The following is a 24,519-nucleotide window of genomic DNA, read 5'->3' on the forward strand; positions in this document are numbered from 1 at the left end:
GCTATGGAATTCCTTGACCAGTGAAGCAGTTAGATTAGATTACATTACAGTGTGGAAACAGGCCCTTCGGCCCAACAAGTCCACACCGACCCGCCGAAGCGTAACCCACCCATACCCCTACATTTACCCCTTACCTAACACTACGGGCAATTTAGCATGGCCAGTTCACCTGACCTGCACATCTTTGGACTGTGGGAGGAAACCGGAGCACCCGGAGGAAACCCACGCAGACACGGGGAGAACGTGCAAACTCCACACAGTCAGTCGCCTGAGGCGGGAATTGAACTCGGGTCTCTGGCGCTGTGAGGCAGCAGTGCTAACCACTGTGCCACCGTGCCGCCCACTGAAAGGTAGTTAAGGCTACCTCGTTGAATGCTTTGAAGGCAGATAGTTCCTTTACTGTTCAAAAATCTAAGGGTTATAGTGAGTGGGCGGCTAAGTGGAGCTAAATTCACAAAAAGATCAGCCATGATCTTACTGAACAGCAGAGCAGGTTCGATGGGCCGGATGGCCTACTCCTGCTCCTGGTTCTTATGTCATAATGATGTGATGTGGTGTTGTACACATAACATTTGCCACAGCAAATTGGGTAATTAATGAGGCAGATGTCTAAAAGTTTATTAACAACTAACTATGTAAACTCATATGACATCTTAGACACATAGATTTTTGGTTAAATGCTAAATTGCCTTATTAATACATTACATCCATAGTTGACCAGCTAACGAAAGAACTGATCAATTGACTATCTGCTTGCTAACCAACTAACTGCTGATTCAATGTACAGATTAAGATGGAGACGTCTTACACTACAACATCATGGATTGTGAAGTCATCTAGTTCTCTTAAGGATACTGTGCCTTTCTGAGATCTGTATAATAATGCAACAGTGGATAGACTTCAACAGTACTTTTCGAAATTCATTCATAGGATGTTGGGTGCATTGGATGTGCCACCATTTATTACCTATGCTTGCCTGCCCTAGAGAAAGTGAGCTGCCTTCTTGAACAGATGTAGTCCTTACACTGTAGATTAGGGAGAGAATTTCAGGATTCTGACTCAGCCACACTGTAGGAACAGCAATATATTTCCAAGTCAGGACGGTGAGTGACTTGGAATGGAACTTGCAGGTGGTGTTCCCATGTATCTGCTGCCCTAGTCTTTCCAGATGGAAATGGCCGTGGGTTTGGAGGGTGCTCACCAAGGAGCCTTGGTGAATTTGTGCTGTGCATTTTGAAGATGATGCACACTGTTGGAACTGAACGTCAATAGTAGAGGGAGTGGATGTTTATGGATGTGGTGCCAATCAAGCCGACTGCCTTGTCCTAGACAGTGTCAAAGATCTTGGAAATGCACCCATCCAGGCAAGTGGGGATTTGACTTCATTGACTGTAAGAAGATTGGAAGGACCCTGGTCTTTAAGAGGAACTTAAAGGACAGCAAAAGATGTGACTAATAAAGCCAATAGGCAATTCAGAGAAACTCCTTTCTCTAAACAATGTAGAACTTGCTACCACAAAGAGTTATTTGTGATGAATACAAAGGAAAAAGAAAGCAAAACTGAGTAAAACTTACAAATGACATTATTTGTCCAAATGGGATGTTTAAGTTTGAGATACACAAGAAGAATTTGGATTAGTATAGAGAGTATGGATACATTTAATAAGAAGCGAGATAGGTACATGAAGCTTGAAAGAATAGATGGATTCAAACTGTTCTTCTCCCAAGCTACAGTACAATGAGCCTATGATTATGTCAATGGGGTTAGATGGAGATGGATGGGTAGAGGCTTATTTGGAGTATGAACCCTAGTAACAAGCAGTTAGCCTGGATGGCCTGCTTCTCTGGTATACAAAAGTGTGTTTGTGTGTGTCTGTGTGTGCATGTGCGCATGAGAGATAGATAGAGAGAGAGAATGGATGTGTGTGAGCAGAGAATGGGTGTGTGTGTGTGTGTGAGAGAGAGAGAGAGAGAGAGAGAGAGAGAGAGAGAGAGAGTGAGAATTGGTTTGTGATTGTGTGACTGAATTAGTTAGTGAGTGAGTGAGTGTATGTATTTGTTTGTTGCAGGGGTGTGTGTGAGAGAGAGAGTGAGAGAATTGGTTTGTGATTGAGTGTGTGTGTATTTGCTTGTTGCAGGAGTGTGTGTGTGAGAGAGAGAAAAGGTTGATGGAACAGAGGCAAGAATGTACACTAAATCAAATGGAGAACAAATTACAGTATGGAGCATGTGTGGTGTGGGCCTCTGCCAACTTAGTTCAGCTGGTGGCACGTTCACATTCACACATGTTCTAAAATCCTTGCTCTGGAATGATGAGGGAATACTGAGTCATCACAAGTGCCATCCTTCTAAGCAGATGATAAACTAAATGCTGGTTATTGCCTCTTCGATGACCCCACAGCACTAATGGCAGAAGGGAAGGGAATGGTCCTGGACAGCATTCCTTTCCTCTGCCAATAGTTCAGCTCATACTAGTACTTTGTAATACTATAAAGCATGTATTAAATAGCACTATTTTGTAAATATCAATTGGGGCTCAGATGCCAGTCCTCTTACCTCTAAATCTGACCATTGTGGATTGAAGCCCCACTCTAGAATTTTGAACTCAAAATCTAGAATGATAGCGAGAAGTGCTGCCTTTTGAATGAGATTAGATTACTTACAGTGTGGAAACAGGCCCTTCGGCCCAACAAGTCCACACCGACCTGCCACTCACCCAGACCCACTCCCCTACATTTACCCCTTCACCTAACACTACGGGCAATTTAGAATGTCCAATTCACCTAACCTGCACATTTTTGGATTGTGGGACAAAACTGGAGTACCCGGAGAAAACCCACGCAGACACGGGGAGAATGTGCAAACTACACATAGAGAGTCGCCTGAGGCAGGAATTGAACCCAGGTTTCTGGCGCTGTGAGGCAGCAGTGCTAACCACTGTGCCACCGTGCCGCCCTGGTAAACTAATGCTCATTGAACTCTCTCACGTCAAAGTAAAATATTCTACAAAAGTTTTCCGTATGCTGGGATATTATCACACATGGAAAATTGCCAAGACAGATTATCTTGTCGTTAACATGCGATTGTCTGTGGGAATGTGGTATGTAGCTGCCACAATTCTTACATTACAACTTATGAAAGGGACTCAAGTCTGAAGTCACAAAAGGCACTACATAAATATCAGCCTTTCTTTGCTTGACCTACCAAGCTCCTGCCACCAACACACACTCAAAGGGATCCAGAATAATAAAGAAAAGCAGAAACTTGCTTACATCTGGTTGCCATTATATTATTGGATACAATGTAGGAGCAGTAAACCTTGGATGTTCCTTGATATTCCCTCTCCATGGTTGGGAGATACTGCCCATTTAGTAAAACTCTGGAAAGACCTTTGATCAGATACATATGGTGCGGTCACACTGCATCTACAGACTCAAGCAAAGAAAGGTCCAGTTGAGTGTGTGGTGTAGGAATTTGCCCACTGTGTGATGACTTGTCTCTCTGTGGGTCACCACACTCAGCAAAGCCCAGCTTTCATCTCAATGGATTATTTAATAACAATTCAGAAAACCACATACTTTCATACTATTTTATCTTTTGTGGTTCATTTTGCTCCTTTGTCCTTCTCTCCCTTACTCTTGTTTTTTTTTTTTAAAATCTGCATGCCTCCCCCCTCCGGCCCCCAATATCACACACCACTCTGTGGCCAATAGGGAATTTGGCCAGGTTTCCATTCAGAGCTCCACTGATTATAAACGCTGTGAAAAGCACAGCAAGCCTGATTCAGGTCAGAATACTTTTGTCCCGATTGCTGCTCCCTTACACTACCACAAACAGCACTGTTGAGGAAATTACAGTTGTCCTAAGGATCCTGACCAAGCAATGATGGGTGAATATATTCCAGGGAACTGAGACACATGGCCTCCCATCAGCTAGTGCCTACCCCAAGCTCTCCCCATTAGCTGTGAGACACAGACCCCTACCTGCATTAATTGAAAAGTAAGAAAACAATCTCTTGATCTCCTACTTGGATGAATTCGGAAGGGTAATCTCCTTCTCACCTCCAATGTTTGTACAAATAATAAAATAAAAGTGACCAATGAAATTGAGGATATGGAGGTGCTGGGCCTCCTCCACCGCCGCTCCCTCACCACCAGACGCATGGAAGAAGAACGCCTCATCTTCCGCCTCGGAAGACTTCAACCCCAAGGCATCAATGTGGACTTCAACAGCTTCCTCATTTCCCCTTCCCCCACCTCACCCTAGTTTCTAACCTCCAGCAACACTGTCCCCTTGACTTGTCCGGACTTGTCCGACCTGCCCAGCTCCTTTTCCACCTATCCACTCCACCCTCTCCTCCCTGACCTATCACCTTCATCTCCTCCCCCACTGACCTATTGTACTCTATGCTACTCTATCCCCACCCCCACCCTCCTCTAGCTTATCTCTCCACGCTTCAGGCTCTCTGCCTTTATTCCTGATGAAGGGCTTTTGCCCGAAACGTCGATTTTGCCTGTCCTCGGATGCTGCCTGAATTGCTGTGCTCTTCCAGCACCACTGATCCAGAATGAAAATGAAGAATACTTCTTTTTTAAAAAATGCTCCACCTTATGTAAATTGCTCAGAGCAGTGACGTGGAGATTAATGTTTAAATCATGGTAACACCAGAATGATCCTGGTGGACTAACAACTCTTTGATTAAGTGGAAGGAAGCTAACAACGCAGACATCTGCTGCAGCTGGCCTTTTGTATGCACGTGGTAGCCTGGCTATAAAGTGTAGACAGAACTGGGCTGACCCACAGATTCCACAGGCACCACCATGAAGCATAGGCACGTCTGCCCTTGTATGCCAGCTGGGGCAAAACCACCAGAGATTAGGACAGCGCCAATACTGGTGTTCTTGGGTTGGGCGATGAGGCCTTTGGCTCTTGGACTGGGAAGATCAAGTAGCCCTGAAGGACATGTTGAGGTGGTCAGGGGGAATCAAAGTTTGTTAAGGGGAGAGCCAAGTCTGATGGTGGGGTTGAGGACGGAGACAGATCACAGGGTACTGGGAATGTAACTTGTCAGGCCTGGAGAAGGCACTCCAGCTCATCTTAACCCACAAGCAGTGCCACAAAAGCACCGTCCTCATGAACTTTTCTTGCCTACTTTCAATGTCCAGTTAATAATGGCTGTCCTTCCCTCCCATTGAACACCTAGCCTTGAACACTCAGCGAGGGGAGAGCAATAACAACCATAGAAGGAGATGTCCAAGCAACAGGAGTAGACTATTCAGCCCCTCAAGTCAGCTCTGCTCTTCATACAATTCATGATTGATCAGTACCTTAACGCCATTGAACTGCCTTACACTATGAACAACAAAAATGTACAGACCTCAGTTTTGAAATTTCCAATTAACGCAGAGTTTCAACAGCATTCAGAACAGAGGGCTCCAAATGTTCACCAATTTTTAGTGTGAAGCTTCCTTATATCACTCCTAACCTTCTTAGCTTTACAGTAGCTATGCTCCTTGCATGGGCTCCCCCACTAGCAAGGATAACTTGTCCCTGTCAGCTCTTCCAGTTTTTTTTTTTAAATCATTTTCAAAACTTCAATTAGATCTTCAACTTCTCTGTTAGAATGAGGTGCCAGTGTTGGACTGGGGTAGACAAAGTCAGAAGTCACATGACACCAGGTTACAGTCCAGCAGGTTTATTCCAAATCACAAGCTTTCTGAGCGGTAGCCCCTTTGTTGGGTGAACTCACCTGACGAAGGAGCATCGCTCAGAGAGCTTGTGATTTCAAATAAACCTGTTGGACTATAACCTGGTGTTGTGTGCTTTCTGACTTCTATGTTACAGGCAATAAAAGACAAGCTTATGCAATCTGTCCTTATAATGCAACTCTTTTGACCTGGTGGCTTTCTGATAGTTCTATATTGCATCCCCTCCTAGCCCATCATCTCCTTCCTAGGTTGCACAGAACTACATATGGGGGTCTAGGCAGAGAGTATGTAAATCTAGAACTTCTACTGCTTGCTGTCAGAGCACCCTTGATATAAATCAGCCAATTCCCTCAGCACCAATGCATCATAAGTTTGAGATTTTCCTATGCACACTTGTATAGGAATGAGACAAAAAGTGTGGCACTGAAAAAGCACAGGTCAGGCAGCATCCGAGGAGCAGGAGAGGCAACTTTTCAAGCATTTCTGATGAGGGGCTTATGCCCAAAATGCCGACTCTCCTGCTCCTCGGATGCTGCCTGACCTGCTGCGCTGTTCCAGTGTCACAATTTTCGACCTCTGACTCTCCAGCATCTGCAGGCCTCACTTTTTCATTTGCAAAGGAATGGCCAGCTAAGGCCCACATCCAGCTATAACGTGCAAGAGTCATTGCTAGATTGCTAATAAGAGGACATATTGTTTGAGGTCTGCAGGCAAAGACAGAACACATCTCTTTTTTAAAAACAATATCAGAAAGAAAGCATAAATAGTTTTGTCCCGCACGCATAAATTAACTATCAATATGCTGCAGGTAAATCAGATTAATTTATATTGCAGCATTTCACAAAAGTGACCATTCTATCAGGATTACAGAGGATGCAGTCAGAAGTCAAACACAAACAGAATGGACAGTCTGCCAGTGCTTCGAAGGTACCTGTTATAAAATAGGGAAGAAGCATGAAGAGTACATGCCTTCGCATGTCAGCTGCAGCTCAATGGTAGCGCTCTTGGCTCTGAGTCAAGTCCATCCCCAGAGATATTAGAAAACAGTCTAGGCAGACACTCCAGTTTAGCAATGGAGTGGGGCATTAAATGGTTAGAGGGGCTTTTGTTTTCCAATTCAGAGATTAAACTGAGGAGGGTTGCTATCCCGATGGTACCAGCCAATGTTTACTCCCAAACCAAGGTCCTGAAAACAAATTCATTTGCTCATTTACTTAGTTCCAGTTTGTGGGATCTTGCTGTGGGCAGTTTAGTTGTCATGTTTCCTGCACTATAGCAGTGACCTGACTTCATTGACTGTAAAGTTCTTTCGGAGCTCTGAGCTAGAAATCGACTGCATATCTTTCATTACCATTTTCAAAACAGGGAATGCTGTTACTATCACTACATTGACAACTTCCCTTATAGAACAGATATATTTCCCTTGGGAAATAATGAGCCACTATACGCTGAGTTAAAGAGACAGATTTTATTGGAAAATCCAAAAGGAGATGATAAGTAAGTGGAGAGGTTCAGAGCTTAGAATCAAAATGGGTGGAAGATCTCAAAAGAGAAGAAAGTGGAGAGGTAGAGAGGATCAGGAACAGTACTGCAGATCATCAGGCCTACATGGTTAAAGGCAAAGCATTATGGGACAAAAGGAGAGAGGGACATAGCAGTGCAATAAAGAGTTGGAGGTGGGAGTGATTGAAGTAGATTATGGGGATAGGTATGGGCAAAACTCTAAAGAGATTTCAACATGAGGTTGAGGAGGTGTTGGCCAGCCAAGCACTAGTGTTCCATGTTTAATTATGTCATTTAGTGTCTTTAAGTAGACAGGCAGGAGTCTGGAAGAACACAGCAAGCCAGGCAGCATCAGGAGGTACAGAAGTCGACGTTTCAAGTGTAACCCTTCTTCAGGACTGGGGGTGGTGTGGGAGGAGCTGCAGATAAAGGAGGAGGTGGGGGCAGGGTGAAGTGGGATAGGTGAAGATAGGTCAAAGGTATGACCTGGTTCGTCAATGGAAGGAATGAATCCGGTTGGTGGCAGGGAGCAGTGGAAGGGAGGGGGAGGGGCTGGGAAGGGAGGTTATTTGAAATTGGCGAACTCAATGTTGAGTCCTCTGGGCTGTGGGGTGCCCAGGCAGAAGATAAGGTGTTGTTCCTCCAATAGGAGCTGTGGTTTGTTTTGGCAATGGAGGCAGCCAAGGATGGGCGGGGACTGGGAGGACAGGCCTGCTCCTGCGGGCCCAGCTGAGATGCTGGGTAAATTGTTTCCAGAGTTTACGTTTGGTCTCCCCGGGGTAGTGAAGACCACATCGGAAGCACCTGATGCAGTAAACCAGGTTGGAAGAGAGGCAGATGAACCTCTGTCTCACCTTGGAAGGACTGCTTGGGGCTTCCAGCCAGGGCATTGCCAAGCATCGCAGCCGGCTCCACAGGGAGCGACCAGACCTCTCAGTCACCGCCCATTTCAATTCCCCCAACCACTCCCTTTCTGACCATCCTTGGCTGCCTCCATTGCCAAAACAAACCACAACTCCTATTGGAGGAACGACACCTTATCTTCCACCTAGGCACCCTACAGCCCAGAGGACTCAACATTGAGTTCTCCAATTTCAAATAACCTCCCTCCCCAACCCACGACTCCCTTCCCAGCCCCTCCCCCTCCCTTCCACTGCTCCCTGCCACCAACCAGATTCATCTCTACCATTGACCAACCAGGTCGTATCCTTTACCTGTCTTTACCTATTCCCCATTTCACCACCCTGCCCCCGCCTCTCCCTTTATCTGCAGCTCCCCCCCACACCCACTCCCAGTCCTGAAGAAGGGTTACCCTGAAACATCGACTTCTCCATCTCCTGATGCTGCCTGGCTTGGTGTTCTTCCAGCCTCCTGCCTGTCTACTTTGGATTCCAGCATCTGCAGTTTTTTTGTCTCTATTGAGTGTACTTAAGTCAGAGATAGATAAGTTCTTGATTGGTAAGAGGATCAAGGGTTCCAGGAAGTGGCAGATGAAGTTTAATTCAGATAAATGCGAGGTGCTGCCTTTTGGGAAAGCAAATCTTAGCAGGACTTATACACTTAATGGTAAGGTCCCAGGGAGTGTTGCTGAACAAAGAGACCTTGGAGTGCAGGTTCATAGTTCCTTGAAAGTGGAGTCACAGGTAGATAGGATAGTGAAGAAGGCGTTTGGTATGCTTTCCTTTATTGATCAGAGTATTGAGTACAGGAGTTGGGAGGTCATGTTGTGGCTGTACAGGACATTGGTTAGGCCACTGTTGGAATATTGTGTGCAATTCTGGTCTCCTTCCTATCGGAAAGATATTGTGAAATTGAAAGGGTTCAGAAAAGATTTATAAGGATATGGCCAGGGTTGGAGGATTTGAGCTATATGGAGAGGCTGAACAGGCTGGGGCTGTTTTCCCTGGAGCGTCAGAGGCTGAGGCTGACCTTATAGAGGTTTATAAAATTATGACAGGCATGGATAGAGTAAATAGACAAAGCCTTTTCCCTGGGGGCGGGGAGTCCAGAACTAGAGGGCATAGGTTTAGGGTGAGAGTGGTAGGATATGAAAGAGACCTAAGGGGCAACTTGTTCACGCAGAGGGTGGTATGTGTATGGAATGAGCTGGGAGAAAGTGAGGTCTGCAGATGCTGGAGATCAAAGTTGAAACTTTATTGCTGGAACAGCACAGCAGGTCAGGCAGCATCCAGGGAACAGGAGATTCGACGTTTCGGGCACAGGCCCTTCTTCAGGAATGAAGAATTCCTGAAGAAGGGCCTGTGCCCGAAACGTCGAATCTCCTGTTCCCTGGATGCTGCCTGACCTGCTGTGCTGTTCCAGCAATAAAGTTTCAACTATGGAATGAGCTGCAAAAGGATGTGGTGGAGGCTGTTACAATTGCAACATTTAAGAGGCATTTTGATGGGTATATGAATAGGAAGGGTTTGGAGGGATATGGGCCGGGTGCTGGCAGGTGGGACTAGATTGGGTTGGGATATCTGGTCGGCATGGACGGGTTGGACCGAAGGGTCTGTTTCCATGCGGTACATCTCTATGACTATGACTCTAATAGGGCTGAGGAACATATTAGCCATGATAAGATGGTGGAGAAATCTCTATTGGTCAAATGACCTAATTCTGCTCCTAAATCTTCTAGTCTGATCTGAGTCTGTTTGCTGTTGATGTTCACTGTGCTTGAATGTTTAAGTAGGGGTGTGGACACCAAGAAAAATAAGCTGCAGAAACAGCTGAAAACCAGAGTTGAGTACAGGGTAGGTATTTTAAGACCAAAACTGTTACATTCTTCAACAATATTACATTCTCTGCACTGATCAAATGTACAAATAATGTAATGGGAGCTGACCAAGAAATTGGTTGTTGGAATAGTCAAGTTGAGAAGCACTTGAATGAAGATATTAGCAGAAAATGAGCAAAGGCAGAGGAAGGAGAGGGTTTTTGTACAAGGTTGCGAGTTAGTTTAGCATTGATTGTCCATACCATTGGAGAGGGCATTGGTGAGGTACTCGCTTGCACCACTGTTGTGCTTGGGGCATAGGGAGGGGGTTACAGAGCCTTCATCCAATGACTGTGAAGGAACCGTGAGACATTTTCAAGTCAGGCTTGGAGGCAAACCTGCAGGTGGCGCTGTTCCCATGCACCTGCTGCCCTTGTCCATCTGGATGGTAGTGGTCATGGGTTTGGAAAATGCTGTTGAATGATACTTGGCACGTTGCTGCAGTGTATCTTGTACATGGTACACACTGCCGCTAGCACTGGGCCTGGTAGAGGGTGTGAAGGTTTAAGGTGGATAGATAGGATGCCAATATCTGGGCTGTTTTGTGTTGAGATTCTCAACTGTTGTTGGAGCTGCACTCATCCAGGCAAATTGAGCATATTCCGTCATCCTCCTGATCTGTGCCTTGTGGACAATCTTGGGGAATCAGAAGGTGAGTTACTCCCAGCAGTATTCCTAATCTGACCTGTCCTGTCGTCATTGTATTGGTATAGCTGGTTCACTTCAGTTTCTGGTATGTGGTAACCGCTAGGATGTGATGAGTGGAAGTAGGTGGACTTTGAATGTTTGGGGGGGGGGGGGTGGGGGGCAGAGGTCAGAAGTTCAGCCTCGGGTCACATGGAGGCAGAAACCCTCAGAGCATTGTGTGGGGAACCTAGTGGTGTAATCTACAGGGCTGTGAACCAGAGGCTGGAAGCTGGGGCCAGAATGGGCATCTAGTTTCCTTTCTCTTTCAGCTGGCTCTAGTGTTTGATTAGATTCCCTACAGTGTGGAAACAGGCCCTTCGGCCCAACAAGTCCACACCGACCCTCTGAAGAGCAATCCACCCAACACTATGGGCAATTTAGTATGACCAATTCACCTGGCCCTGCACATCTTTGGACTGTGGGAGGAAACCGGAGCACCCGGAGGAAACCCACGCAGACATGGGGAGAATGTGCAAACTCCACACAGACAGTCAGCCGAGGCTGGGATGGACCCTGGTGCTGTGAGGCAGCAGTGATAACAACTGAGCAACCATGTTCATATGTTTTTTTTTAAAGAATTTAGACGGCACACTTCCCAAAAAGTGGGGAAGAAAAACTCTAGTAATGCGGTGTCACAGATGATGAAACTGGTTGTGTTTACAACAAGCTGATACTGGAAGTCGGGTAGTCGCTGGTTCCTGTAACTGGGCTACAACTGGTAAACAATTTTCTTCCGTTCCTAGGACTCAGCGATGACCTCAGAAATCACTTCACATCCTGGCGCAGACCGCCACGGCGCTCTGTTAGAATAGCAGCCTATGCAGGAACAGGTAGGGAATCAGAGGGTGCGATGCACCAGGGAGGTGAGAGAGAGAGACAGCTTCTTCATTACAGTCCCCTGGCTCCCAGCTTTCACTTCAGCCTAGACTCTGATCGGGAAACTGCTGAGGGTTGTTGTAAGCTACTACAGAGAGAGAGAGAGAGAGAGAGAACAACAAAAACAAGATATCAGACAGTCAGGGAGAAATGTTTCACAGCGAAAGGAGGAGGAGTGACTCTTGGAGATGAAACTACAGAATTAGTGAGAAACTCCAACACTGTTCACACCGATAGATAGTTTAGAGGCAGAATGTGGAATATTAGTGGTGGCGTTAATGCAACTCACTGCCTGCGAATACAACAGGAGGGTTGCACTACAGTACTGGATGAATATTACACCGGATTCTGGGAATTGCAACGGATGGTAGGCAATGTTTACATTATTGAGGAGTTACATTAGATAACAGCGTAACAGCAGAGTTATACATTGGAGCAGGTTTAAGCAGCAGAGACACAATGTAGCTCCGAGAGCGATACATTCAATCACGTGGCGCGGTAAATCTCAACAGGGTCGTGTCGAAGTTGTGCTGGACAGAAGCCACAATAGAGAGGCCGGTGTGAAACAGGGCAACACGCTTCCAAACTCAAGCAGAGACAGCGATAGAGAGTGTCTCGGGTTGAAGGCAGTACAGAATGAGTCAGAGTTTATGAGGAGCAGCTAGTTACACTGGAGACAGCCGATCCAGTGGAACGCCGAGGGCTGAACGGCGTGCGCTGCCTGCAGCGCCCTAAGGTCTTCCGGGAGACAGTCAATGAAATCGTCCCAGTTGGAGCAGTGCAGAACCGATACAGACCCAGAGTCATGACACCCTCAGCCGCAGAAACAAGAACACCCTCCCTCCCCCCATCATGTCTCGGAACCAGTTTCACATCCATTAGGTCTCCCTCTGGTCAGTTTCACATCCATTGGAGTTGTTCTCTCTGGTCAGTTTCAGACCCACTGGAATACTCTCTGGTTAGTTTCAGACCCACCGGAATGCTCTCTGGTTAGTTTCAGAACCATTGGAATAGCCTCTGATCAGTTTCAGACCCATTGAAATACTCTCTGGTCTGTTTCAGACCCATTGGAATAGTCTCTGGTCAGTTTCAGACCCATTAAAATACTCTCTGGTCAGTTTCAGACCCATTGGAATACTCTCTGGTCAGTTTCAGACCCATTGGAATAGTCTCTGGTCGGTTTCAGACCCATTGGAATACTCTCTGGTCAGTTTTAGACCCAATGGAATAGTCTCTGGTCAGTTTCAGACCCATTGGATTAGTCTCTGGTCAGTTTCAGACCCATTGAAATAGTCTCTGGTCAGTTTCAGACCCATTGAAATACTCTCTGGTCAGTTTTAGACCCAATGGAATAGTCTCTGGTCAGTTTCAGGCCCATTAGAATACTCTCTGGTCAGTTTCAGACCCATTGGAATTCTCTCTGGTCAGTTTCAGACTCGACCAGGTGAGTTTCAGATCCCTGTTGGCACAAAGTTTCACATCCAGCTTCCAGCCGACCCGAGCCGGGTGAGGTTAACGCAACCTGACTCCTTCGCCGATGTCGGACTGGAGTTTACAATTGCCTATGTTTTGTTGAACCCGAGCTAATGAGCAAACCACCCCCTTCGAAAACAAAACAATGGACACAAATTCAATGCAACAGCGGCTCGCTCGTAAATCTTCAGCGCCCAAAACAAAAATCCCTTTGCCTACAAACAGATAACGTTGATGTATCTTTGCCTCTGTATCTGCTGCCCTGACATGTCCCGGAAATGAGAACAAGTGAGTTAAAAAGGCATTTCAGTGCGGCAAAAGTTTGCTTATAAAACAGCAAAAGAACGACAAAAAGTGGCTGTAATAGGGCATTTTCCCTCTGTCTATCTCTGCCACAAGGTCAGGATGATAAGAAGACCGTAACCACTAGATCACAAAAAAAATCTGGGCTGCATTGACAACAACCTTGCAACGCCGATCCGCTTGTAGGGCAGAAACACAATATTTGCAAAGAAATAATTAAGTTATTTTTGCACGGTTCTCTTTAGGCAGAGTAACGGGAGCGCGACTGCACGATGCCGAGATAAAGGTGACCCGTCGAGAAAGGAAAGTTGGTGGTTGTAAGATGCACTTACCCGGAGATAACTGAGCCGTTTTATGTCGGATTGTACACACTCCTTACAGTAGGTACTCTGATTAATCGCCGCGCTTTACGCGCCGACCCACTGTTTACCGCCGAACTCCCTGTCAATCAAATCTCGTCACAAGTGTGTAACCATGGCTCCACCAAATCATCAATCGGTGCACGCCCATCCGACCGGCACTTTGCCGAATTGGCTGGTCGCACTGCCAATCATTCTCCGACCAGCCAGTCACCTTCCCGACGCCTGTTCCCCTGCAGTTACCGGATTCCCACCGCTGGATAGTGCTGTGCTGCTATCCCTTCCAGCGCCACCTAGAGGGCTCAACCTTCCCCCGTCGAAACGTCCGTTCCGGGAGGCTGGCTGCAGCTTTTCACCAATCAGAAAACTGAATCGGCTTGTTACCATGAGAGAAGTGCTCAAACCATCCAATCAAAATCAGCCATTTGTCCTCGTTTCCCCCCACTCTGTTAGATTAGGAGGGGGATTCCCTCCACAGTTATCTTAAAAGAGCCTGTTTGCCAAATACTTATTAATATGCATTTATTTTTGTGGTTTAAAGACGGGGTCCAATCTGAAGTTGACAGGTCTCAGATTCTGTATTCAGTTAACTGAGAACCACTTAGGAGTTAACACCTAGAGGGAAAAATCAAAACAGCTTGACAAGGATCTGCAAATGCAGTCTTTCACCAGTCACTGTGTAAATGTCGCCTTTATACTTTAAAAACAACATCGACGCTTTTTTTAAAAAAAACCTAGGAACACACTGGCCTGAAAAGATTGTCAAGGTAGAAACCCTGTACACATCTAAAAAGTGCCATAGCCTGCAGGGCCACACATCAAAGACTGGAAATGAGATTAGTCCATCATACAGCTGGCTGGCTGTATGATGGACTAAGTGACCTCTGTCCAAACGCAAATGTTCTGTGATTGTTTATATAAAGGAAGAAGGAGAGCATGAGATAGAAGGAGAACAATAGAAAGATATAGGGCACAGAATGAGGTCATTCAGCCCACTATGCCTTTATTGGCCAAAATAGAACTATTCATGCTAGAGGACATTGTGCCAATTGCGCTTAACCAGCCCAGTGCTTGCAAAATTCAGAACACCATGTCCAGCATTAGAGTATTTCTGCTATTGGGCAACAATAATTAAACCATGGCTGCACTAAGAATTGCTCTGGGAACCAATTCAAGGTTACAAGTAAGGTTCACAGTGTAATTCATTTATTCAAACACAAAACTCTTTTTCTTTGTAGCCAAAAATAATATGTTCGTACATTATATGTTTTTATACCAAGGTAAGAGCTATGGAGATAACCAACCATTGATATATCCTGACCAGTACCATTTTGGTAATGCCCTGACTGTTCAGTCAACTCGCCTGGTTTGAATTTAATCCAGTAACTGAGACAGTTCTTGCTGCATGTCCAACTAAACAACATCTTCTTAGCAATAACTATATTATTGTTTCCTGTTCAGTCTTGATGAATGCAAGATAAGAACTTTTGCCTCATGTTTGTTATTAGCATGGATTATTAACAATATTTTAAATCTAATCTTTTACTCATAGCTAAAACCCTTCGTTTCTGGCAACATCTTACTCAATCTTTCTGTACCCAATGTGATAGCATCCTTTCTATAATGGGGTGACCAGAACTGTACACAGTAACAAAGCTGTGATCTATCTTGCTTTATACAGCTCTGTCATTGTATTCATGCCTCAGCCAATGGAACTTTCCCTCCCAAACAGCATGATTCTGAATTTAGACACCTGTGGGTGTGGTAAGTGTGGAACAGAGCTGGTTATGCTGTTCACCTCTTTATCTGCCATCTCCTTTTTGTCAGATCCACAAGTTTTGTTTCTGTCAGACATTCAATGTGAATCATTGGCTTTGAATGTTCTGTGGTTTGCTGGTCTTGTATCTGTTCTGAACAACTACCACACAGGAGCTTCAATCGATCTATAATAACTCATTCTAAAATTTCCCTGACTGCATTACCTCATGTTTCATGGAACCAGATAAGTGCACCTTTCTACAAAGACTGCTATATACACGTAGCTCTTGCTTGAAAAGACTGACTGAAAAGTGTATGCCAGCTTACTGAGTAAACCTCATTTATCCAGTCTGTGAAATGTCTTTTCTTATTATGTTAAGTTATCATCTAAATTTAGATTGGTGTAGTGTCAACTCTGCCCATTCTTTCTTATGTTCAGTTCACAAAGGGGTCTCTAGCAGGCTATCCCCGACTGGAAGCAACTATTTCTAGCACTATATAGTACAAAACAAGAATGACGGCATGATGAGTCAGACCATCCTTGGAAAGTACCTAAACAAGATTAGGTTAGGATATCTGGTTGGCATGGACGAGTTGGACCAAAGGGTCTATTTCTGTGCTGTACATCTCTATGACTCTAATTCAACTCCTCATAGCTTCAATAACCTGTGAAAATTAGAAAGATTCACACTCCTGGTGCAAGTACTGAGAGAATACTGCACTATCAGAAATACCACATTTAGGATGAGACTTTAGGATCACATGGGAACAGTGAAAATGCCAAAAGGACTTCTAAAGTCCTGGAGTGAGGGCTAGGGAACAGGAGATTGCTATGCAGGAGAGAGGCAAAAAGACAAGGAGAGGGAGACGTATGTGTAAAAGATCGCATGACATTACTTAGAAGAGTAGGAAGCTTTCTCTTCTGTGTCTTGACCAATTTTTATCCTCAACTAAGATCAGTAAAAAACAGATTATTTTGTCATTCTCACATTTCTGTTTATGGAATATTATTATGTCCAAATTAGCCTCCCCTTTTTGTTATATTATAACAGTGACTACTTTTCAAAGTACTGCATTGGGAAATGCTGAAATTGTGGCAAATGCAATATATCTCCAATATCACATGTTCACTCTCCATAGTCTTGCAAATTTCCTCTTTCCCAGCATTTGTCCAATTTTCTTTTGAGTGACTATTGAATCCATTTCCCTCCCTCTTTCAGACAATACAATCCAGGTCACATCAACTTGCTGCCTGAAAGAAATTTTCTCAGCTACTCTCTCGTTCCTTTTCCATGATCTTAAATCTGAATTCTCTAGTTACTGAGACACGTGACAGCAGGAAGTTATTTATCCTTATTTACTTGATCAACCCCCCCCCCCCCCCCCAATAAACCGGCACTTCTGAATTGGAGTCTACTTTTCTCTCAGCATCGTGTTGGAATGACAGTCTGTATCAAGTATATTTTCTCTTGATGCATTTTGCACCGTTGCCAGTTTGAGTACACGTACAAATCGATTCAAGAGTAGATTCTTCCCTGCAGTTATCAGACTTTTGAACGGACCTCTCAGATGTTAATGTTGATCTCTCTGCGGCTTCTCTGCGGCTCTAACACTGTATTCTGTACTCTGTTCTGCTGCCCAATGCACTTTATATAGTACAATCTGCCTGAATAGCACACAAAACAACACTTCTCACTGTATCTCAGTACATATGACATCAGTAAATCAAATCAAGTCAAATCATATAGAACAGGCTTCCCCAGAAAGTGGAAGTTGTTAATATTGATTCAGTGCAAATTACATACAGCAGGTTTCATTTTGAAAGAAGTGTTTTGGGATACATCATAAAGTGTGCCATGACATTTGTTTGAGGGAACAGCAAAAGATTGAACCTGTGGTTCTTAAAGTTGTGAGGGGTTTCATCACCGGTTATAAATAAATTGATGCGGAGGGATTCCTACAATTAGTCACTAGCTTCATGATGAGTTTATCATGTGGCTTACAGGATGGCACAAACCGAACCCAGGTAGAGGTCCATCAGAGTTGGTTCATCAATTTCTAATGCTCCTAGATTGTTTTGCGTTGAGAGTTACATTCATTCTGTAGTCCACAATCACCTGACTATAAATTCTTACTTTCTTCTGCTAGTTATCTGGGTGTATTAATACGGTCTTTCCCATCTGCCTTGTAATCCAGATGGCAAACACAACTACTTGGCTCAAAGCCAGCTGTTTAATGTGATCAAAATGCACTGATATTCCTAGGCCTCAGCTTAAGTTCTGTACACACTGATCTGCACAGATTTCCCATCCCATCCACATCTCAAATTTAAAATTTGGCATCCTTGAGTTCAAATTCTACCAATCCCTCCCTATCTCTGTATCAAGTTAAAAATCACACAACACCAAGTTGTGTGGTATCTCCAAATCATATCTCGTATCCTTCTCCAGCCCTGCAATGCTCTCTGTCCCCTTCCACTTCCGCCCCCTGTCTCATCATCAGTTTTTATCTCTCCAGCGCACCGACCAAGCCTTCAGCTGCCATGGCCCCAAGCTGTAAAATTCTCTCCTAAAGCCTTCCTACGTCTCCCTTCTTCTTAAAGATCTTCCTTAAAAGCTACTCCTCAGACTGAGTACTTGCCCATCAATCCCCTTGGCTCCTTCTTTGACACTGCGCTGTCTGTTTTCTGGACTTGGAGTGTTTTACTACAATGAAAAGGCACTATATAAATGCAAGTTGGTATGGTGATTTGATCACTAACCACTCATTCCTCGTCTTACATGGGAACAGTGAAAATGCCAAAAGGACTTCTAAAGTCCTGGAGTGAGGGCTAGGGAACAGGAGATTGCTATGCAGGAGAGAGGCAAAAAGACAGGGAGAGGGAGACTTCTGAGGATTGGGGTGAAACTGTAACAAACTGACAAAACTAAACTGTCTGGCAGTCAGTGCAGCAAATGCACATGGACGAGTACAACAGACCAGGGACAGAGCTCCAGGTCGACCGAGAGGCCCACTTTGATACCAAGTTTCTAACTAAAGTCACTCTGCAATGGCGGTTTGATCTATTTTATAGGTAACATTTGAAAAGAATGCGGCAGAGGTTGGGCGTCCAGTTTTGAGAGCACCCTGCCTTTCACCTCACTACCATTGCATCCAAATGGAGCAGGGCACTGTGGGTGGGAGGGCCTGGAGGTCCCATCTATTGAGTTTTCCCGCTAATTGACTCTGAGATTCTTTTGTGGGTTTTCCGCTTGCCATTCCCAAGAGATTCCATCGGCTGGATTATACAGATTGTCGTGGGCCCCCTCCAGCCATAACTGAGAAACAAATCTGGGGGGGGGGGGGGGCTAAATTTGCTGATGCCCTCAGGGGGTGAGTCAAAAAGAGGGCATTAGGAGCCTGCTAAGGGAAAGTAACAGATTAAGTGAGTGAGCAGATGTGAACAGTCTGAGAAAATGAGAACTTCTGTTCACCTTGGCAGGAAGACTAAGAAAGGAATACATTATTTAACGGACATAGATTGCATAAGTCTAAACTGAGGAGGGATCTGGGTGTTTTGGTAGATGAATCACATAAAGTTCATATCCGGGTACAGTAAATGATTAGGGAGGCGAATGGAATGTTGCTTATTGCAAAGGGAATGGAATATAAAAGCAGGGAAGTGTTGCTACAGGCATCACTGAGAGTATTGTGTACTGACTTGGTCTCATTTAAGAAAGCATATAAATGAAAACGTTCAGAGAATGTTCATACAGCCAATTGCTGGGATGATGGCATTATTTTAAGAGGAAGTGTTTGACAGGTTGGGCCTGTATCTATTGGAGTTTAAAAGAACGAGAGGTGTTTTTATTGGAAGAGGTAAAATCCTGTGGTGACCTAACAGGGTAAATGCTGAAAGGATACGTTGAAGAGACCAAAAACAGAGGGCACAATTTCAAAATAAGGAACGTCCCATTGAAGACAGAGATGACGTGATTTATTATTCTCACAGGGCTGGGCATGTCGAAATGTGGCATAGATTCCAGCCCAGACAGGCCTTTCCCTTCAAGACAAGCACATACAATGTGTGACATTCCTGTATAAAGGTACCCACTTTCCCTTCACTCTCTGTGTAATGCAGATGGTGTTGTGTCTTCAATGTCTTTGTAAAGAAGGAAGAACATGGTCAAAAAATCATGTGTACGGTTATGCTAACTTGAACTAGTTCAAGAGATGGATTCATGAAAATATACCACTTTGTTGGGTCCTGCCAAGATCATATGATGTGGTAAGGAGCAATGGTCAAGCCCTGTGAAGACATAACCAACATAACAGATTATCTGTATAAGTCTCTGATATTGTAACCATGTAAATAGTTAGTGCTGTAAATAAACTTTGAGATATCTGTTTCACAAGAACCTTACTCTTTGTGGTATATGTTCCATGGGCTAACATACATTATATCAGAAACCACATCATGGATGGTGGATGAGCAGTGTCCAAGCATGTTGGTGCACTATTGCAAAGTTTGGGCATGGTTGGATGGTCTCTTTCAGACCTTTAATTAATTGTACGTTGTGAAGCAAGGGGAGAAATCTAAACAGAGAAAAGTGCAATCAGTGGATAAAACATAAAGCATATTTATAGCCTGGCAATGTGTTTAAAGCTCTGTCAATTAAAGTATGTTAATTTCCCCACGTCATAATTTCCATAATTTAAGCATCTTGTGGTTACACAGGAGGTCAAAGGTAACTCAGTCAGGCAGCTGTTCAATTCGAGTTCCATGTGGGGGAGTCAGTTCCTTTTGTTTCGCTCTCTCTTTGTGAACACTGGAGCCTGTTGTTGTCGAGTGCTCAAAGCCACCATCTATTCATATGTTTACCAAGAGCTTCTGCCAAGGGGTCTGCACTCAGTAACTGCATTGCGGTTGAACACTTGTACTGTAAATTAGATATTCCCACTCTTGTACCCCCACGCGTTCGCCTCCAGCTCAGAGCGCTGCTCCCAATCTCTGTGCAGACACTGCATTTATAGACCTGGGCATAATGTTTCCCACTTGTGGGTCACGAGGTCATGTAATTTAGTCTACACAGAGTTTAATTGTAACGCGGGGAAATCTAGGGCGATTGTGATGTCAATACTGACGTGTATCATGGACACTCTTGAAGTAATGTTTCAGCTTTTGATGCATGGCTCATTGTTGAACTAACCACACTGTAAACCCAAGCCTCTGCCCCTGCCATAATTTTGAGGCACTATTCTGAAAGCTTGGCACATTAGGCTATACGGTGTAGGAGCAGAAGTAAGCCATTCATCAGGGTAAAAGGCCCAGGCATAGAATTAAAATATACCAAGAGCACGGGTTTCCACTGTAAGTCATTAAGCTTTGTGTTCAGTGAAAAGATGATGTATGTGTATAGTGTCTTAAATAACTTTGGATACTCCCAAACCACTTCAGCCCCACTGAAGATCAGTCAGTGTTGTGTTGTAGGAGATCCAGCAGCCAACTTGCCCAGAGCAAGGTGCCACAAACAGTGAGAGAGAAATGAGACTTTGATTGCCATCTTAGGAAAGGACTGAGGCCTGTGCTGTGCTACTCTGACCTGTTTCATGGGGAATGGAACCACTGAAGCCTGATAATGTTCAGTGTCAAATTACTCCTGAGGAACGGAGGAGGAGCTTGATGGTGAATAGTAGTGAACTACTCTATCCGCATATGTCCCTCATGAGTCCATTTCATCCTCATCAATAGTTGGATTGCAAGACCTTTGCAAGGATAGTAAAACCTGCACCCACACCTCCCCCTCTGCTCCGTCCAAGGCCCCAAAGGAGCCTTCCACACCCATCATAGATTTACCTGCAGTTCCATTCATGTCATTTACTGTATCCGTTGCTCCCGATGCGGTCTCCTCTACATTGGGGAGACAGGAAGCCTACTTGCAGAATACTTCAGAGAACATCTCCGGGACATCTGCACCAAACAACCCCACCGCCCCATGGCCAAACACTTTAACTCCCCCTCCCACTCTGCCAAGGACATGCAGGTGCTGGGCCTCCTCCATTGCCAAATTTTAACTACGCGACGCCTAGAGGAAAAACGCCTCATTTTCCACCTTGGGACTTTCCAACCATACAGGAGCAATGTGAATTTCACCAGTTTCCTATTTCCCCTCCACCCACCTGATCCCAGTTTTAACTCGGCACCACCCTCATGACCTGTCCTATCTGTCCATCTTCCTTCCCACCTCTCTGCTCCATCCTCCTCTCCGATCTATCACCATTACCCCCCCACCTCCATCTACCTATCCCACTCTCAAGTACCTTCCCCACCCCAGCCCCACTCCCCTGCCATTTATCTCTCCACCCCTTTGGCTCACAAGTCTCATTCCTGATGAAGGGCTTAAGCCGATTCTCCTGCTCCTCGGATGCTGCCTGACCTGCTGTGCTTTTCCAACACTGCACTCTCGACTCATCCCTCCAGAGACATATAAGGTATGAATTAGGAACAGGCCATTCAATCCTTTATTCTGCTCTGCCATTCATAAACACCATCTGATTGTGGCCTTGATTCCATTTCCTACTTACCCCAAAGATTTACAAGGATGTTGCCAGGGTTGGAGGATTTGAGCTATGGGAGAGGCTGAACAGGCTGGGGCTATTTTCCCCAGAGTGTTGGAGGCTGAGGGAGGATCTTATAGAGGTTTATGAGAGGCATGGATAGGGTGAATAGCCAAGGTCATTTTCCCAAGGTAGGGGAGTCCAACACTAGAGGGCATAGTTTAAGGTGAGAGGGGAAAGATTTAAAAGTGACCTGAGTGGCAACTTTTTCACACAGATGGTGGTGCGTGTATGGAATGATCTGCCAGAGGAAATGGTGGACTTACACCATTTAAAGGACATCTGGATGGGTACATGAACAGGAAGGGTTTGGAGGGATATGGGACAAACACTTCCAAATGGGACTAGATCAGCTTAGGATATCTGATTGGTATGGACGAGTTGGACCGAAGGGTTCATTTCTGTGCTAACTTGCTCCAGTATCTCCTCAGTGACAAATTCCATGTCTTTTTCCCTGGAGCATCAGAGGCTGAGGGGTGACCTTATAGAGATTTATAAAATCATGAGGGGCATGGATAGGATAAATAGACAAAGTCTTTTCCCTGGGATCGGGGAGTCCAGAACTAGAGGACATAGGTTTAGGGTGAGAGGGGAAAGATATAAAAGGGACCTAAGGGGCAACATTTTCACGCAGAGGGTGGTCCGTGTATGGAATGAGCTGCCAGAGGAAGTGGTGGAGGCTGGTACAATTACAAAATTTAAAAGGCATCTGCATGGGTATATGAATAGGAAGGATTTAGAGTGATGGGGCCAAGTGCTGGCAGATGGGACTAGATTGGGCTGGGATATCTGGTCGGCATGGATGAGTTGGACCGAAGGGTCTGTTTCTGTGCTGTATATCTCTATGACTCTATGACCTTTGGCTTTCTTGGTGGTCAAGAATCGATTTACCTTTACTTTACAGATATTTAATAAACCTCTGAGGAGGTGGGCACCATTGATTCACAACTCTGAGAATAAAAAGGTTTCTCCTCATTTCTACTTTTAATGGAAGACCACTTTTTGAAAGACTAGACGAACCTCTCCCACAGGGGAAACCATCCTTTTGGCATTCAGCCTGTCAAGTCCTCTCAGGATCTGATCCGTTTTAATGAGGCCACCCCTCTTTCTTTCAAACTCCCGTCGATATAGGCCCAGCCTATCCAAGCATTCCTCATAAGATAACCTCTCCATTCCCAGGTATCAGTCAAGTGAATTTTCCACATGAGCAATTCACTTGAGGATTTATCCAAAATTCATGGCACCCAGGCTGTTTTCTCATGTGATCACTGCTTCCTGGGATGGGGAAATTGAATCTAGGATCTAGCTCATTCCTCTATTTCCTGGAAACATTTGTGGAAGTGGGTTGGGCCATTGGATAGCATTGCTTACCTCACCCAAGAAGACAAATCTTTTCCCTGCACTGGATAGAAGGAAGCAGATGGCCTGAACATCCTCCTACCTCGTAGAGTGACTGTAAGTTCTTTCCCGCTTGAGCTGTAACACACTTAACTGCTCAAAAGGTTACTTTAAGCAGTAATGTTAAGTGAGCTCCAGATCAAGGGTCACCTCAGGTCATCCTTTCACTGCTACAAAGCCTTTAAGTCATTGGGAAAAAAGGGAGAATACAGAAACTCATTGCAAACAAATGGAGGGGAGAAGAATGCGTCTTGTCTAACAAAAACAGTCTTTAACAGAGCCATTTAGCAGTTAGATACAAATGTAAGTAGTAACATCAGATTACTTTGACATGAATGATGTAAATCAGAAGACATGTGAGCCTACAGCATCTATCTTCGACGGTGAAAAGAAATAACCTGACTTTTTGTAGCACCTTTCACATCCTCAGAATGTCACAAAAGCCAATTACTTACATCTGAAGTGAAGTCGCTGCTGTAATGAAGGAAACGCTACAGCCCATTCGGTTCCAGCAAGTTCTCACAAAACAGCTGTATGATGATGATCAGATCCTCTGTCTTTGTAACGCTGCGTAAATATTGGCCAGGATATTAGGGAGAAACGTCACTGTTCTTTTTCAAAATACCGCCTTTCGTGTCCAGTCGCGAGAACAGACAGAGACAGAAGCAACCCATCTGAAAGGGGTGACTTCCAGCGAGTCAATTATGACTGAATCTGCCTCGACTCAATCTCCAGTTTTCAAGTGGATTCACAAATTGGTGGCGGCAATCACACCAACCTTCTGCTTACTACCTTGATGCATTAGCAGCAATATTTCTATCTGCTTGGGTGAGGACAGATACAGCAGTCGAGCCTGTGATGCTGCCAGATGTTATGCTTTAGTCTACACCCACTGCTATGTTATCCTGCACAAAGACGTGAGCACAGCACTCTGGCCTACTGTTTGGTGCAGCACCAAATGAGACATTAAATTTGGTCAGGAGGAACAACAACAGCATTTTGTACAAGAGCAGGGGAGCTCTCCTGTGTCCTGGACAATGCTTATCTCTCAGCCAACATCATAAAAAACAAATGTTCTGAT

The 24,519-nt window shown here is 44.9% G+C and overlaps 1 protein-coding gene and 1 long non-coding RNA gene across 4 annotated transcripts in view; one reads left to right on the forward strand and one right to left on the reverse strand.

The window, feature by feature from the left end:
• The window catches only part of LOC122553815 (bcl-2-modifying factor-like), a 171,341-nt gene extending 147,303 nt beyond the window's left edge, over window positions 1-24,038 (reverse strand). For 2 of the 3 annotated variants that reach the window (XR_015757968.1, XM_087990102.1), the window contains exon 1: window positions 13,659-13,745. The gene's annotated coding sequence lies outside the window, so the exon portion shown is untranslated. Of the gene's footprint in view, window positions 1-13,658; window positions 13,746-23,893 lie in introns of those variants that run through there. The other variant, XM_087990103.1, reaches the window with a different exon arrangement.
• On the forward strand, window positions 11,474-19,840 carry LOC148149440 (uncharacterized). Its single transcript, XR_015757969.1, has 2 exons — window positions 11,474-11,917; window positions 13,572-19,840. It is a non-coding gene; the product is annotated as an uncharacterized LOC148149440 (long non-coding RNA).
• Window positions 24,039-24,519: the final 481 nt, after the last annotated feature.

Source organism: Chiloscyllium plagiosum, unplaced genomic scaffold, assembly GCF_037043375.1.
Source record: "Chiloscyllium plagiosum isolate Xiang-an unplaced genomic scaffold, Cpla_swu_hap1 HiC_scaffold_8, whole genome shotgun sequence".
Taxonomy (NCBI): Eukaryota; Metazoa; Chordata; class Chondrichthyes; order Orectolobiformes; family Hemiscylliidae; genus Chiloscyllium; species Chiloscyllium plagiosum.